Source organism: Eleutherodactylus coqui, chromosome 11 (assembly GCF_035609145.1).
Source record: "Eleutherodactylus coqui strain aEleCoq1 chromosome 11, aEleCoq1.hap1, whole genome shotgun sequence".
Classification (NCBI taxonomy): domain Eukaryota; kingdom Metazoa; phylum Chordata; class Amphibia; order Anura; family Eleutherodactylidae; genus Eleutherodactylus; species Eleutherodactylus coqui.
The window spans coordinates 57036988-57052120 of NC_089847.1; the positions used below are offsets into that span (position 1 = coordinate 57036988).

The window sequence follows — 15133 nt, forward strand, 5'->3', positions numbered from 1 at the left end:
CCAATGTCTGATGTACGGCGCTGTTGCATGTGGAAAGAAAATGAAGCCTAAGAATCATCACGACTGTTTTCCAAATGTGGGTTCGGTAAAAGTACTTTTGTTGACGGGGTGGCCGAGTGGTTAAGGCGATGGACTGCTAATCCATTGTGCTCTGCACGCATGGGTTTGAATCCCATCCTCGTCGTATGATTTCCTTTTGGAAAATTCTCTATGCTCAGCGCAAGCAATGCCCCGAGGAAGAAAATTTACCATCACCGTTCAAGAAGGATGCTATTGAAGTCTCTAAACATATTTACAGGCATTATGTAGCGTATCAGTCAGGCAATAGTGAATCGGCACCTCTAATTTATCGTGCCTTATGCCATCCTACATTTTGCAAAACGTTGCAACCATCTACTTGTTAAAACTAAACCAGAGCTGACTCTTTGCCACTCGGGTGGAGTATTCTAGGGATGTGGGACGAGCATCTTTAATGTCATTGGCTAGTGAACATCTCCCTTTTGGAAAAAAGTGCTGATTATTGAGCAGAATAAGAGAACAAGCCACTGCTGAGAGTTGAACTCAGGATCTCCTGTTTACTAGACAGGCGCTTTAACCAACTAAGCCACAGCGCCCATGAGCAAAACTGTGGAAAACTGTGGAAAACCAGAAAGATGGCAAGGATGATCCAGGAGAAGAATTTTTAAATGTAGGATGATTTTGAGGAGTGGTTCTAAGTTTTGCTATTTGTCACAGAGATGGCAAATTAAGTGTGAACAGATCCTATGCAGCATGTAGTTTCAGGTGGCTACCACTATAGAACAGCAAGGAAGTCGAGTCCCATCACATACTTGGCAGCAGCATGCAGTTCTCTGTCATTTTGCATCGTGACAATTCTAAATGAAATCGGCTTGGGACGATCCTTTTTGGAAAAGACATGGATAATTTCTCCATAGGTATGTAATCCATGCATTTGCCTTGCATGAATTGTGGCCTGTTTTACTTTAAAAGTTAGATAGAAGGCAGAATTGACAGATTTAGGGAATGCTAGGGAAATGCCAACATAAATGAGAAGCAGAGAGGACTGAATGTTTAGTATTTATGCCATTAGCATGGGTCATCACGTTGGATGTAAAACAAGACCTGCTGAGCCAATGTCTGATGTACGGCGCTGTTGCATGTGGAAAGAAAATGAAGCCTAAGAATCATCACGACTGTTTTCCAAATGTGGGTTCGGTAAAGGTACTTTTGTTGACGGGGTGGCCGAGTGGTTAAGGCGATGGACTGCTAATCCATTGTGCTCTGCACGCATGGGTTCGAATCCCATCCTTGTCGTATGATTCCTTTTTGGAAAATTCTCTATGCTCAGCGCAAGCAATGCCCCGAGGAAGAAAATTTACCATCACCGTTCAAGAAGGATGCTATTGAAGTCTCTAAACATATTTACAGGCATTATGTAGCGTATCAGTCAGGCAATAGTGAATCGGCACCTCTAATTTATCGTGCCTTATGCCATCCTACATTTTGCAAAACGTTGCAACCATCTACTTGTTAAAACTAAACCAGAGCTGACTCTTTGCCACTCGGGTGGAGTATTCTACGGATGTGGGACGAGCATCTTTAATGTCATTGGCTAGTGAACATCTCCCTTTTGGAAAAAAGAGCTGATTATTGACCAGAATAAGAGAACAAGGCACTGCTGAGAGTTGAACTGAGGATCTCCCGTTTACTAGACAAGCGCTTTAACCAACTAAGCCACAGCACCCATGAGCAAAGCTGTGGAAAACCAGAAAGATGGCAAGGATGATCCAGGAGAAGAATTTTTAAATGTAGGATGATTTTGAGGAGTGGTTCTAAGTTTTGCTATTTGTCACAGAGATGGCAAATTAAGTGTGAACAGATCCTATGCAGCATGTAGTTTCAGGTGGCTACCACTATAGAACAGCAAGGAAGTCGAGTCCCATGACATACTTGGCAGCAGCATGCAGTTCTCTGTCATTTTGCATCGTGACAATTCTAAATGAAATCGGCTTGGGAAGATCCTTTTTGGAAAAGACATGGATAATTTGTCCATAGGTATGTAATCCATGCATTTGCCTTGCATGAATTGTGGCCTGTTTTACTTTAAAAGTTAGATAGAAGGCAGAATTGACAGATTTAGGGAATGCTAGGGAAATGCCAACATAAATGAGCAGCAGAGAGGACTGAATGTTTAGTATTTATGCCATTAGCATGGGTCATCACGTTGGATGTAAAACAAGACCTGCTGAGCCAATGTCTGATGTACGGCGCTGTTGCATATGGAAAGAAAATGAAGCCTAAGAATCATCACGACTGTTTTCCAAATGTGGGTTCGGTAAAGGTACTTTTGTTGACGGGGTGGCCGAGTAGTTAAGGCGATGGACTGCTAATCCATTGTGCTCTGCACGCATGGGTTCGAATCCCATCCTCGTCGTATGATTTCTTTTTGGAAAATTCTCTATGCTCAGCGCAAGCAATGCCCCGAGGAAGAAAATTTACCATCACCGTTCAAGAAGGATGCTATTGAAGTCTCTAAACATATTTACAGGCATTATGTAGCGTATCAGTCAGGCAATAGTGAATCGGCACCTCTAATTTATCGTGCCTTATGCCATCCTACATTTTGCAAAACGTTGCAACCATCTACTTGTTAAAACTAAACCAGAGCTGACTCTTTGCCACTCGGGTGGAGTATTCTAGGGATGTGGGACGAGCATCTTTAATGTCATTGGCTAGTGAACATCTCCCTTTTGGAAAAAAGTGCTGATTATTGAGCAGAATAAGAGAACAAGGCACTGCTGAGAGTTGAACTCAGGATCTCCTGTTTACTAGACAGGCGCTTTAACCAACTAAGCCACAGCGCCCATGAGCAAAACTGTGGAAAACTGTGGAAAACCAGAAAGATGGCAATGATGATCCAGGAGAAGAATTTTTAAATGTAGGATGATTTTGAGGAGTGGTTCTAAGTTTTGCTATTTGTCACAGAGATGGCAAATTAAGTGTGAACAGATCCTATGCAGCATGTAGTTTCAGGTGGCTACCACTATAGAACAGCAAGGAAGTCGAGTCCCATCACATACTTGGCAGCAGCATGCAGTTCTCTGTCATTTTGCATCGTGACAATTCTAAATGAAATCGGCTTGGGACGATCCTTTTTGGAAAAGACATGGATAATTTGTCCATAGGTATGTAATCCATGCATTTGCCTTGCATGAATTGTGGCCTGTTTTACTTTAAAAGTTAGATAGAAGGCAGAATTGACAGATTTAGGGAATGCTAGGGAAATGCCAACATAAATGAGAAGCAGAGAGGACTGAATGTTTAGTATTTATGCCATTAGCATGGGTCATCACGTTGGATGTAAAACAAGACCTGCTGAGCCAATGTCTGATGTACGGCGCTGTTGCATGTGGAAAGAAAATGAAGCCTAAGAATCATCACGACTGTTTTCCAAATGTGGGTTCGGTAAAGGTACTTTTGTTGACGGGGTGGCCGAGTGGTTAAGGCGATGGACTGCTAATCCATTGTGCTCTGCACGCATGGGTTCGAATCCCATCCTCGTCGTATGATTTCTTTTTGGAAAATTCTCTATGCTCAGCGCAAGCAATGCCCCGAGGAAGAAAATTTACCATCACCGTTCAAGAAGGATGCTATTGAAGTCTCTAAACATATTTACAGGCATTATGTAGCGTATCAGTCAGGCAATAGTGAATCGGCACCTCTAATTTATCGTGCCTTATGCCATACTACATTTTGCAAAACGTTGCAACCATCTACTTGTTAAAACTAAACCAGAGCTGACTCTTTGCCACTCGGGTGGAGTATTCTAGGGATGTGGGACGAGCATCTTTAATGTCATTGGCTAGTGAACATCTCCCTTTTGGAAAAAAGTGCTGATTATTGAGCAGAATAAGAGAACAAGGCACTGCTGAGAGTTGAACTCAGGATCTCCTGTTTACTAGACAGGTGCTTTAACCAACTAAGCCACAGCGCCCATGAGCAAAACTCTGGAAAACTGTGGAAAACCAGAAAGATGGCAATGATGATCCAGGAGAAGAATTTTTAAATGTAGGATGATTTTGAGGAGTGGTTCTAAGTTTTGCTATTTGTCACAGAGATGGCAAATTAAGTGTGAACAGATCCTATGCAGCATGTAGTTTCAGGTGGCTACCACTATAGAACAGCAAGGAAGTCGAGTCCCATCACATACTTGGCAGCAGCATGCAGTTCTCTGTCATTTTGCATCGTGACAATTCTAAATGAAATCGGCTTGGGACGATCCTTTTTGGAAAAGACATGGATAATTTCTCCATAGGTATGTAATCCATGCATTTGCCTTGCATGAATTGTGGCCTGTTTTACTTTAAAAGTTAGATAGAAGGCAGAATTGACAGATTTAGGGAATGCTAGGGAAATGCCAACATAAATGAGAAGCAGAGAGGACTGAATGTTTAGTATTTATGCCATTAGCATGGGTCATCACGTTGGATGTAAAACAAGACCTGCTGAGCCAATGTCTGATGTACGGCGCTGTTGCATGTGGAAAGAAAATGAAGCCTAAGAATCATCACGACTGTTTTCCAAATGTGGGTTCGGTAAAAGTACTTTTGTTGACGGGGTGGCCGAGTGGTTAAGGCAATGGACTGCTAATCCATTGTGCTCTGCACGCATGGGTTCGAATCCCATCCTCGTCGTATGATTTCCTTTTGGAAAATTCTCTATGCTCAGCGCAAGCAATGCCCCGAGGAAGAAAATTTACCATCACCGTTCAAGAAGGATGCTATTGAAGTCTCTAAACATATTTACAGGCATTATGTAGCGTATCAGTCAGGCAATAGTGAATCGGCACCTCTAATTTATCGTGCCTTATGCCATACTACATTTTGCAAAACGTTGCAACCATCTACTTGTTAAAACTAAAGCAGAGCTGACTCTTTGCCACTCGGGTGGAGTATTCTAGGGATGTGGGACGAGCATCTTTAATGTCATTGGCTAGTGAACATCTCCCTTTTGGAAAAAAGTGCTGATTATTGAGCAGAATAAGAGAACAAGGCACTGCTGAGAGTTGAACTCAGGATCTCCTGTTTACTAGACAGGTGCTTTAACCAACTAAGCCACAGCGCCCATGAGCAAAACTGTGGAAAACTGTGGAAAACCAGAAAGATGGCAATGATGATCCAGGAGAAGAATTTTTAAATGTAGGATGATTTTGAGGAGTGGTTCTAAGTTTTGCTATTTGTCACAGAGATGGCAAATTAAGTGTGAACAGATCCTATGCAGCATGTAGTTTCAGGTGGCTACCACTATAGAACAGCAAGGAAGTCGAGTCCCATCACATACTTGGCAGCAGCATGCAGTTCTCTGTCATTTTGCATCGTGACAATTCTAAATGAAATCGGCTTGGGACGATCCTTTTTGGAAAAGACATGGATAATTTCTCCATAGGTATGTAATCCATGCATTTGCCTTGCATGAATTGTGGCCTGTTTTACTTTAAAAGTCAGATAGAAGGCAGAATTGACAGATTTAGGGAATGCTAGGGAAATGCCAACATAAATGAGAAGCAGAGAGGACTGAATGTTTAGTATTTATGCCATTAGCATGGGTCATCACGTTGGATGTAAAACAAGACCTGCTGAGCCAATGTCTGATGTACGGCGCTGTTGCATGTGGAAAGAAAATGAAGCCTAAGAATCATCACGACTGTTTTCCAAATGTGGGTTCGGTAAAAGTACTTTTGTTGACGGGGTGGCCGAGTGGTTAAGGCGATGGACTGCTAATCCATTGTGCTCTGCACGCATGGGTTCGAATCCCATCCTCGTCGTATGATTTCCTTTTGGAAAATTCTCTATGCTCAGCGCAAGCAATGCCCCGAGGAAGAAAATTTACCATCACCGTTCAAGAAGGATGCTATTGAAGTCTCTAAACATATTTACAGGCATTATGTAGCGTATCAGTCAGGCAATAGTGAATCGGCACCTCTAATTTATCGTGCCTTATGCCATCCTACATTTTGCAAAACGTTGCAACCATCTACTTGTTAAAACTAAACCAGAGCTGACTCTTTGCCACTCGGGTGGAGTATTCTAGGGATGTGGGACGAGCATCTTTAATGTCATTGGCTAGTGAACATCTCCCTTTTGGAAAAAAGTGCTGATTATTGAGCAGAATAAGAGAACAAGGCACTGCTGAGAGTTGAACTCAGGATCTCCTGTTTACTAGCCAGGCGCTTTAACCAACTAAGCCACAGCGCCCATGAGCAAAACTGTGGAAAACTGTGGAAAACCAGAAAGATGGCAATGATGATCCAGGAGAAGAATTTTTAAATGTAGGATGATTTTGAGGAGTGGTTCTAAGTTTTGCTATTTGTCACAGAGATGGCAAATTAAGTGTGAACAGATCCTATGCAGCATGTAGTTTCAGGTGGCTACCACTATAGAACAGCAAGGAAGTCGAGTCCCATCACATACTTGGCAGCAGCATGCAGTTCTCTGTCATTTTGCATCGTGACAATTCTAAATGAAATCGGCTTGGGACGATCCTTTTTGGAAAAGACATGGATAATTTGTCCATAGGTATGTAATCCATGCATTTGCCTTGCATGAATTGTGGCCTGTTTTACTTTAAAAGTTAGATAGAAGGCAGAATTGACAGATTTAGGGAATGCTAGGGAAATGCCAACATAAATGAGAAGCAGAGAGGACTGAATGTTTAGTATTTATGCCATTAGCATGGGTCATCACGTTGGATGTAAAACAAGACCTGCTGAGCCAATGTCTGATGTACGGCGCTGTTGCATGTGGAAAGAAAATGAAGCCTAAGAATCATCACGACTGTTTTCCAAATGTGGGTTCGGTAAAAGTACTTTTGTTGACGGGGTGGCCGAGTGGTTAAGGCGATGGACTGCTAATCCATTGTGCTCTGCACGCATGGGTTCGAATCCCATCCTCGTCGTATGATTCCTTTTTGGAAAATTCTCTATGCTCAGCGCAAGCAATGCCCCGAGGAAGAAAATTTACCATCACCGTTCAAGAAGGATGCTATTGAAGTCTCTAAACATATTTACAGGCATTATGTAGCGTATCAGTCAGGCAATAGTGAATCGGCACCTCTAATTTATCGTGCCTTATGCCATCCTACATTTTGCAAAACGTTGCAACCATCTACTTGTTAAAACTAAACCAGAGCTGACTCTTTGCCACTCGGGTGGAGTATTCTACGGATGTGGGACGAGCATCTTTAATGTCATTGGCTAGTGAACATCTCCCTTTTGGAAAAAAGAGCTGATTATTGACCAGAATAAGAGAACAAGGCACTGCTGAGAGTTGAACTGAGGATCTCCCGTTTACTAGACAGGCGTTTTAACCAACTAAGCCACAGCACCCATGAGCAAAGCTGTGGAAAACCAGAAAGATGGCAAGGATGATCCAGGAGAAGAATTTTTAAATGTAGGATGATTTTGAGGAGTGGTTCTAAGTTTTGCTATTTGTCACAGAGATGGCAAATTAAGTGTGAACAGATCCTATGCAGCATGTAGTTTCAGGTGGCTACCACTATAGAACAGCAAGGAAGTCGAGTCCCATGACATACTTGGCAGCAGCATGCAGTTCTCTGTCATTTTGCATCGTGACAATTCTAAATGAAATCGGCTTGGGACGATCCTTTTTGGAAAAGACATGGATAATTTGTCCATAGGTATGTAATCCATGCATTTGCCTTGCATGAATTGTGGCCTGTTTTACTTTAAAAGTTAGATAGAAGGCAGAATTGACAGATTTAGGGAATGCTAGGGAAATGCCAACATAAATGAGAAGCAGAGAGGACTGAATGTTTAGTATTTATGCCATTAGCATGGGTCATCACGTTGGATGTAAAACAAGACCTGCTGAGCCAATGTCTGATGTACGGCGCTGTTGCATGTGGAAAGAAAATGAAGCCTAAGAATCATCACGACTGTTTTCCAAATGTGGGTTCGGTAAAGGTACTTTTGTTGACGGGGTGGCCGAGTAGTTAAGGCGATGGACTACTAATCCATTGTGCTCTGCTTGCATGGGTTCGAATCCCATCCTCGTCGTATGATTCCTTTTTGGAAAATTCTCTATGCTCAGCGCAAGCAATGCCCCGAGGAAGAAAATTTACCATCACCGTTCAAGAAGGATGCTATTGAAGTCTCTAAACATATTTACAGGCATTATGTAGCGTATCAGTCAGGCAATAGTGAATCGGCACCTCTAATTTATCGTGCCTTATGCCATCCTACATTTTGCAAAACGTTGCAACCATCTACTTGTTAAAACTAAACCAGAGCTGACTCTTTGCCACTCGGGTGGAGTATTCTAGGGATGTGGGACGAGCATCTTTAATGTCATTGGCCAGTGAACATCTCCCTTTTGGAAAAAAAAGCTGATTGTTGAGCAGAATAAGAGAACAAGTCACTGCTGAGAGTTGAACTCAGGATCTCCTGTTTACTAGACAGGCGCTTTAACCAACTAAGCCACAGCGCAAATGAGCAAAACTGTGGAAAACCAGAAAGATGGCAAGGATGATCCAGGAGAAGAATTTTTAAATGTAGGATGATTTTGAGGAGTGGTTCTAAGTTTTGCTATTTGTCACAGAGATGGCAAATTAAGTGTGAACAGATCCTATGCAGCATGTAGTTTCAGGTGGCTACCACTATAGAACAGCACGGAAGTCGAGTCCCATCACATACTTGGCAGCAGCATGCAGTTCTCTGTCATTTTGCATCGTGACAATTCTAAATGAAATCGGCTTGGGACGATCCTTTTTGGAAAAGACATGGATAATTTGTCCATAGGTATGTAATCCATGCATTTGCCTTGCATGAATTGTGGCCTGTTTTACTTTAAAAGTTAGATAGAAGGCAGAATTGACAGATTTAGGGAATGCTAGGGAAATGCCAACATAAATGAGAAGCAGAGAGGACTGAATGTTTAGTATTTATGCCATTAGCATGGGTCATCACGTTGGATGTAAAACAAGACCTGCTGAGCCAATGTCTGATGTACGGCGCTGTTGCATGTGGAAAGAAAATGAAGCCTAAGAATCATCACGACTGTTTTCCAAATGTGGGTTCGGTAAAGGTACTTTTGTTGACGGGGTGGCCGAGTGGTTAAGGCGATGGACTGCTAATCCATTGTGCTCTGCACGCATGGGTTCGAATCCCATCCTCGTCGTATGATTTCTTTTTGGAAAATTCTCTATGCTCAGCGCAAGCAATGCCCCGAGGAAGAAAATTTACCATCACCGTTCAAGAAGGATGCTATTGAAGTCTCTAAACATATTTACAGGCATTATGTAGCGTATCAGTCAGGCAATAGTGAATCGGCACCTCTAATTTATCGTGCCTTATGCCATACTACATTTTGCAAAACGTTGCAACCATCTACTTGTTAAAACTAAACCAGAGCTGACTCTTTGCCACTCGGGTGGAGTATTCTAGGGATGTGGGACGAGCATCTTTAATGTCATTGGCTAGTGAACATCTCCCTTTTGGAAAAAAGTGCTGATTATTGAGCAGAATAAGAGAACAAGGCACTGCTGAGAGTTGAACTCAGGATCTCCTGTTTACTAGACAGGCGCTTTAACCAACTAAGCCACAGCGCCCATGAGCAAAACTGTGGAAAACCAGAAAGATGGCAAGGATGATCCAGGAGAAGAATTTTTAAATGTAGGATGATTTTGAGGAGTGGTTCTAAGTTTTGCTATTTGTCACAGAGATGGCAAATTAAGTGTGAACAGATCCTATGCAGCATGTAGTTTCAGGTGGCTACCACTATAGAACAGCAAGGAAGTCGAGTCCCATCACATACTTGGCAGCAGCATGCAGTTCTCTGTCATTTTGCATCGTGACAATTCTAAATGAAATCGGCTTGGGACGATCCTTTTTGGAAAAGACATGGATAATTTTTCCATAGGTATGTAATCCATGCATTTGCCTTGCATGAATTGTGGCCTGTTTTACTTTAAAAGTTAGATAGAAGGCAGAATTGACAGATTTAGGGAATGCTAGGGAAATGCCAACATAAATGAGAAGCAGAGAGGACTGAATGTTTAGTATTTATGCCATTAGCATGGGTCATCACGTTGGATGTAAAACAAGACCTGCTGAGCCAATGTCTGATGTACGGCGCTGTTGCATGTGGAAAGAAAATGAAGCCTAAGAATCATCACGACTGTTTTCCAAATGTGGGTTCGGTAAAAGTACTTTTGTTGACGGGGTGGCCGAGTGGTTAAGGCGATGGACTGCTAATCCATTGTGCTCTGCACGCATGGGTTCGAATCCCATCCTCGTCGTATGATTTCCTTTTGGAAAATTCTCTATGCTCAGCGCAAGCAATGCCCCGAGGAAGAAAATTTACCATCACCGTTCAAGAAGGATGCTATTGAAGTCTCTAAACATATTTACAGGCATTATGTAGCGTATCAGTCAGGCAATAGTGAATCGGCACCTCTAATTTATCGTGCCTTATGCCATACTACATTTTGCAAAACGTTGCAACCATCTACTTGTTAAAACTAAACCAGAGCTGACTCTTTGCCACTCGGGTGGAGTATTCTAGGGATGTGGGACGAGCATCTTTAATGTCATTGGCTAGTGAACATCTCCCTTTTGGAAAAAAGTGCTGATTATTGAGCAGAATAAGAGAACAAGGCACTGCTGAGAGTTGAACTCAGGATCTCCTGTTTACTAGACAGGCGCTTTAACCAACTAAGCCACAGCGCCCATGAGCAAAACTGTGGAAAACTGTGGAAAACCAGAAAGATGGCAATGATGATCCAGGAGAAGAATTTTTAAATGTAGGATGATTTTGAGGAGTGGTTCTAAGTTTTGCTATTTGTCACAGAGATGGCAAATTAAGTGTGAACAGATCCTATGCAGCATGTAGTTTCAGGTGGCTACCACTATAGAACAGCAAGGAAGTCGAGTCCCATCACATACTTGGCAGCAGCATGCAGTTCTCTGTCATTTTGCATCGTGACAATTCTAAATGAAATCGGCTTGGGACGATCCTTTTTGGAAAAGACATGGATAATTTCTCCATAGGTATGTAATCCATGCATTTGCCTTGCATGAATTGTGGCCTGTTTTACGTTAAAAGTTAGATAGAAGGCAGAATTGACAGATTTAGGGAATGCTAGGGAAATGCCAACATAAATGAGAAGCAGAGAGGACTGAATGTTTAGTATTTATGCCATTAGCATGGGTCATCACGTTGGATGTAAAACAAGACCTGCTGAGCCAATGTCTGATGTACGGCGCTGTTGCATGTGGAAAGAAAATGAAGCCTAAGAATCATCACGACTGTTTTCCAAATGTGGGTTCGGTAAAGGTACTTTTGTTGACGGGGTGGCCGAGTGGTTAAGGCGATGGACTGCTAATCCATTGTGCTCTGCACGCATGGGTTCGAATCCCATCCTCGTCGTATGATTTCCTTTTGGAAAATTCTCTATGCTCAGCGCAAGCAATGCCCCGAGGAAGAAAATTTACCATCACCGTTCAAGAAGGATGCTATTGAAGTCTCTAAACATATTTACAGGCATTATGTAGCGTATCAGTCAGGCAATAGTGAATCGGCACCTCTAATTTATCGTGCCTTATGCCATCCTACATTTTGCAAAACGTTGCAACCATCTACTTGTTAAAACTAAACCAGAGCTGACTCTTTGCCACTCGGGTGGAGTATTCTAGGGATGTGGGACGAGCATCTTTAATGTCATTGGCTAGTGAACATCTCCCTTTTGGAAAAAAGTGCTGATTATTGAGCAGAATAAGAGAACAAGGCACTGCTGAGAGTTGAACTCAGGATCTCCTGTTTACTAGACAGGCGCTTTAACCAACTAAGCCACAGCACCCATGAGCAAAACTGTGGAAAACTGTGGAAAACCAGAAAGATGGCAATGATGATCCAGGAGAAGAATTTTTAAATGTAGGATGATTTTGAGGAGTGGTTCTAAGTTTTGCTATTTGTCACAGAGATGGCAAATTAAGTGTGAACAGATCCTATGCAGCATGTAGTTTCAGGTGGCTACCACTATAGAACAGCAAGGAAGTCGAGTCCCATCACATACTTGGCAGCAGCATGCAGTTCTCTGTCATTTTGCATCGTGACAATTCTAAATGAAATCGGCTTGGGACGATCCTTTTTGGAAAAGACATGGATAATTTGTCCATAGGTATGTAATCCATGCATTTGCCTTGCATGAATTGTGGCCTGTTTTACTTTAAAAGTTAGATAGAAGGCAGAATTGACAGATTTAGGGAATGCTAGGGAAATGCCAACATAAATGAGAAGCAGAGAGGACTGAATGTTTAGTATTTATGCCATTAGCATGGGTCATCACGTTGGATGTAAAACAAGACCTGCTGAGCCAATGTCTGATGTACGGCGCTGTTGCATGTGGAAAGAAAATGAAGCCTAAGAATCATCACGACTGTTTTCCAAATGTGGGTTCGGTAAAGGTACTTTTGTTGACGGGGTGGCCGAGTGGTTAAGGCGATGGACTGCTAATCCATTGTGCTCTGCACGCATGGGTTCGAATCCCATCCTCGTCGTATGATTCCTTTTTGGAAAATTCTCTATGCTCAAGCACAAGCAATGCCCCGAGGAAGAAAATTTACCATCACCGTTCAAGAAGGATGCTATTGAAGTCTCTAAACATATTTACAGGCATTATGTAGCGTATCAGTCAGGCAATAGTGAATCGGCACCTCTAATTTATCGTGCCTTATGCCATCCTACATTTTGCAAAACGTTGCAACCATCTACTTGTTAAAACTAAACCAGAGCTGACTCTTTGCCACTCGGGTGGAGTATTCTACGGATGTGGGACGAGCATCTTTAATGTCATTGGCTAGTGAACATCTCCCTTTTGGAAAAAAGAGCTGATTATTGACCAGAATAAGAGAACAAGGCACTGCTGAGAGTTGAACTGAGGATCTCCCGTTTACTAGACAGGCGTTTTAACCAACTAAGCCACAGCGCCCATGAGCAAAGCTGTGGAAAACCAGAAAGATGGCAAGGATGATCCAGGAGAAGAATTTTTAAATGTAGGATGATTTTGAGGAGTGGTTCTAAGTTTTGCTATTTGTCACAGAGATGGCAAATTAAGTGTGAACAGATCCTATGCAGCATGTAGTTTCAGGTGGCTACCACTATAGAACAGCAAGGAAGTCGAGTCCCATCACATACTTGGCAGCAGCATGCAGTTCTCTGTCATTTTGCATCGTGACAATTCTAAATGAAATCGGCTTGGGACGATCCTTTTTGGAAAAGACATGGATAATTTGTCCATAGGTATGTAATCCATGCATTTGCCTTGCATGAATTGTGGCCTGTTTTACTTTAAAAGTTAGATAGAAGGCAGAATTGACAGATTTAGGGAATGCTAGGGAAATGCCAACATAAATGAGAAGCAGAGAGGACTGAATGTTTAGTATTTATGCCATTAGCATGGGTCATCACGTTGGATGTAAAACAAGACCTGCTGAGCCAATGTCTGATGTACGGCGCTGTTGCATGTGGAAAGAAAATGAAGCCTAAGAATCATCACGACTGTTTTCCAAATGTGGGTTCGGTAAAGGTACTTTTGTTGACGGGGTGGCCGAGTGGTTAAGGCGATGGACTGCTAATCCATTGTGCTCTGCACGCATGGGTTCGAATCCCATCCTCGTCGTATGATTCCTTTTTGGAAAATTCTCTATGCTCAAGCACAAGCAATGCCCCGAGGAAGAAAATTTACCATCACCGTTCAAGAAGGATGCTATTGAAGTCTCTAAACATATTTACAGGCATTATGTAGCGTATCAGTCAGGCAATAGTGAATCGGCACCTCTAATTTATCGTGCCTTATGCCATCCTACATTTTGCAAAACGTTGCAACCATCTACTTGTTAAAACTAAACCAGAGCTGACTCTTTGCCACTCGGGTGGAGTATTCTACGGATGTGGGACGAGCATCTTTAATGTCATTGGCTAGTGAACATCTCCCTTTTGGAAAAAAGTGCTGATTATTGAGCAGAATAAGAGAACAAGGCACTGCTGAGAGTTGAACTCAGGATCTCCTGTTTACTAGACAGGCGCTTTAACCAACTAAGCCACAGCACCCATGAGCAAAACTGTGGAAAACTGTGGAAAACCAGAAAGATGGCAATGATGATCCAGGAGAAGAATTTTTAAATGTAGGATGATTTTGAGGAGTGGTTCTAAGTTTTGCTATTTGTCACAGAGATGGCAAATTAAGTGTGAACAGATCCTATGCAGCATGTAGTTTCAGGTGGCTACCACTATAGAACAGCAAGGAAGTCGAGTCCCATCACATACTTGGCAGCAGCATGCAGTTCTCTGTCATTTTGCATCGTGACAATTCTAAATGAAATCGGCTTGGGACGATCCTTTTTGGAAAAGACATGGATAATTTGTCCATAGGTATGTAATCCATGCATTTGCCTTGCATGAATTGTGGCCTGTTTTACTTTAAAAGTTAGATAGAAGGCAGAATTGACAGATTTAGGGAATGCTAGGGAAATGCCAACATAAATGAGAAGCAGAGAGGACTGAATGTTTAGTATTTATGCCATTAGCATGGGTCATCACGTTGGATGTAAAACAAGACCTGCTGAGCCAATGTCTGATGTACGGCGCTGTTGCATGTGGAAAGAAAATGAAGCCTAAGAATCATCACGACTGTTTTCCAAATGTGGGTTCGGTAAAGGTACTTTTGTTGACGGGGTGGCCGAGTGGTTAAGGCGATGGACTGCTAATCCATTGTGCTCTGCACGCATGGGTTCGAATCCCATCCTCGTCGTATGATTCCTTTTTGGAAAATTCTCTATGCTCAAGCACAAGCAATGCCCCGAGGAAGAAAATTTACCATCACCGTTCAAGAAGGATGCTATTGAAGTCTCTAAACATATTTACAGGCATTATGTAGCGTATCAGTCAGGCAATAGTGAATCGGCACCTCTAATTTATCGTGCCTTATGCCATCCTACATTTTGCAAAACGTTGCAACCATCTACTTGTTAAAACTAAACCAGAGCTGACTCTTTGCCACTCGGGTGGAGTATTCTACGGATGTGGGACGAGCATCTTTAATGTCATTGGCTAGTGAA

General features: G+C 42.4%; 15 non-coding genes across 15 annotated transcripts; 12 read left to right on the plus strand and 3 right to left on the minus strand.

Annotated features, from left to right (window-relative positions):
- The first annotated feature begins 1232 nt into the window (after positions 1-1232).
- On the plus strand, positions 1233-1314 carry TRNAS-GCU (transfer RNA serine (anticodon GCU)). The gene has a single exon. It is a non-coding gene; the product is annotated as a tRNA-Ser (tRNA).
- Positions 1315-2790: 1476 nt separating this feature from the next.
- On the minus strand, positions 2791-2864 carry TRNAT-AGU (transfer RNA threonine (anticodon AGU)). Its single transcript has one exon. It is a non-coding gene; the product is annotated as a tRNA-Thr (tRNA).
- Positions 2865-3482: 618 nt separating this feature from the next.
- TRNAS-GCU (transfer RNA serine (anticodon GCU)) lies at positions 3483-3564 on the plus strand. The gene has a single exon. It is a non-coding gene; the product is annotated as a tRNA-Ser (tRNA).
- Positions 3565-4612: 1048 nt separating this feature from the next.
- Positions 4613-4694, plus strand: TRNAS-GCU (transfer RNA serine (anticodon GCU)). The gene has a single exon. It is a non-coding gene; the product is annotated as a tRNA-Ser (tRNA).
- Positions 4695-5742: 1048 nt separating this feature from the next.
- On the plus strand, positions 5743-5824 carry TRNAS-GCU (transfer RNA serine (anticodon GCU)). The gene has a single exon. It is a non-coding gene; the product is annotated as a tRNA-Ser (tRNA).
- A 1048-nt stretch (positions 5825-6872) lies between these two features.
- On the plus strand, positions 6873-6954 carry TRNAS-GCU (transfer RNA serine (anticodon GCU)). Its single transcript has one exon. It is a non-coding gene; the product is annotated as a tRNA-Ser (tRNA).
- A 1038-nt stretch (positions 6955-7992) lies between these two features.
- Positions 7993-8074, plus strand: TRNAS-ACU (transfer RNA serine (anticodon ACU)). The gene has a single exon. It is a non-coding gene; the product is annotated as a tRNA-Ser (tRNA).
- Positions 8075-9112: 1038 nt separating this feature from the next.
- Positions 9113-9194, plus strand: TRNAS-GCU (transfer RNA serine (anticodon GCU)). Its single transcript has one exon. It is a non-coding gene; the product is annotated as a tRNA-Ser (tRNA).
- A 356-nt stretch (positions 9195-9550) lies between these two features.
- TRNAT-AGU (transfer RNA threonine (anticodon AGU)) lies at positions 9551-9624 on the minus strand. Its single transcript has one exon. It is a non-coding gene; the product is annotated as a tRNA-Thr (tRNA).
- Positions 9625-10232: 608 nt separating this feature from the next.
- Positions 10233-10314, plus strand: TRNAS-GCU (transfer RNA serine (anticodon GCU)). The gene has a single exon. It is a non-coding gene; the product is annotated as a tRNA-Ser (tRNA).
- Positions 10315-10670: 356 nt separating this feature from the next.
- Positions 10671-10744, minus strand: TRNAT-AGU (transfer RNA threonine (anticodon AGU)). The gene has a single exon. It is a non-coding gene; the product is annotated as a tRNA-Thr (tRNA).
- Positions 10745-11362: 618 nt separating this feature from the next.
- TRNAS-GCU (transfer RNA serine (anticodon GCU)) lies at positions 11363-11444 on the plus strand. Its single transcript has one exon. It is a non-coding gene; the product is annotated as a tRNA-Ser (tRNA).
- Positions 11445-12492: 1048 nt separating this feature from the next.
- Positions 12493-12574, plus strand: TRNAS-GCU (transfer RNA serine (anticodon GCU)). Its single transcript has one exon. It is a non-coding gene; the product is annotated as a tRNA-Ser (tRNA).
- Positions 12575-13613: 1039 nt separating this feature from the next.
- TRNAS-GCU (transfer RNA serine (anticodon GCU)) lies at positions 13614-13695 on the plus strand. Its single transcript has one exon. It is a non-coding gene; the product is annotated as a tRNA-Ser (tRNA).
- A 1049-nt stretch (positions 13696-14744) lies between these two features.
- On the plus strand, positions 14745-14826 carry TRNAS-GCU (transfer RNA serine (anticodon GCU)). Its single transcript has one exon. It is a non-coding gene; the product is annotated as a tRNA-Ser (tRNA).
- Positions 14827-15133: the final 307 nt, after the last annotated feature.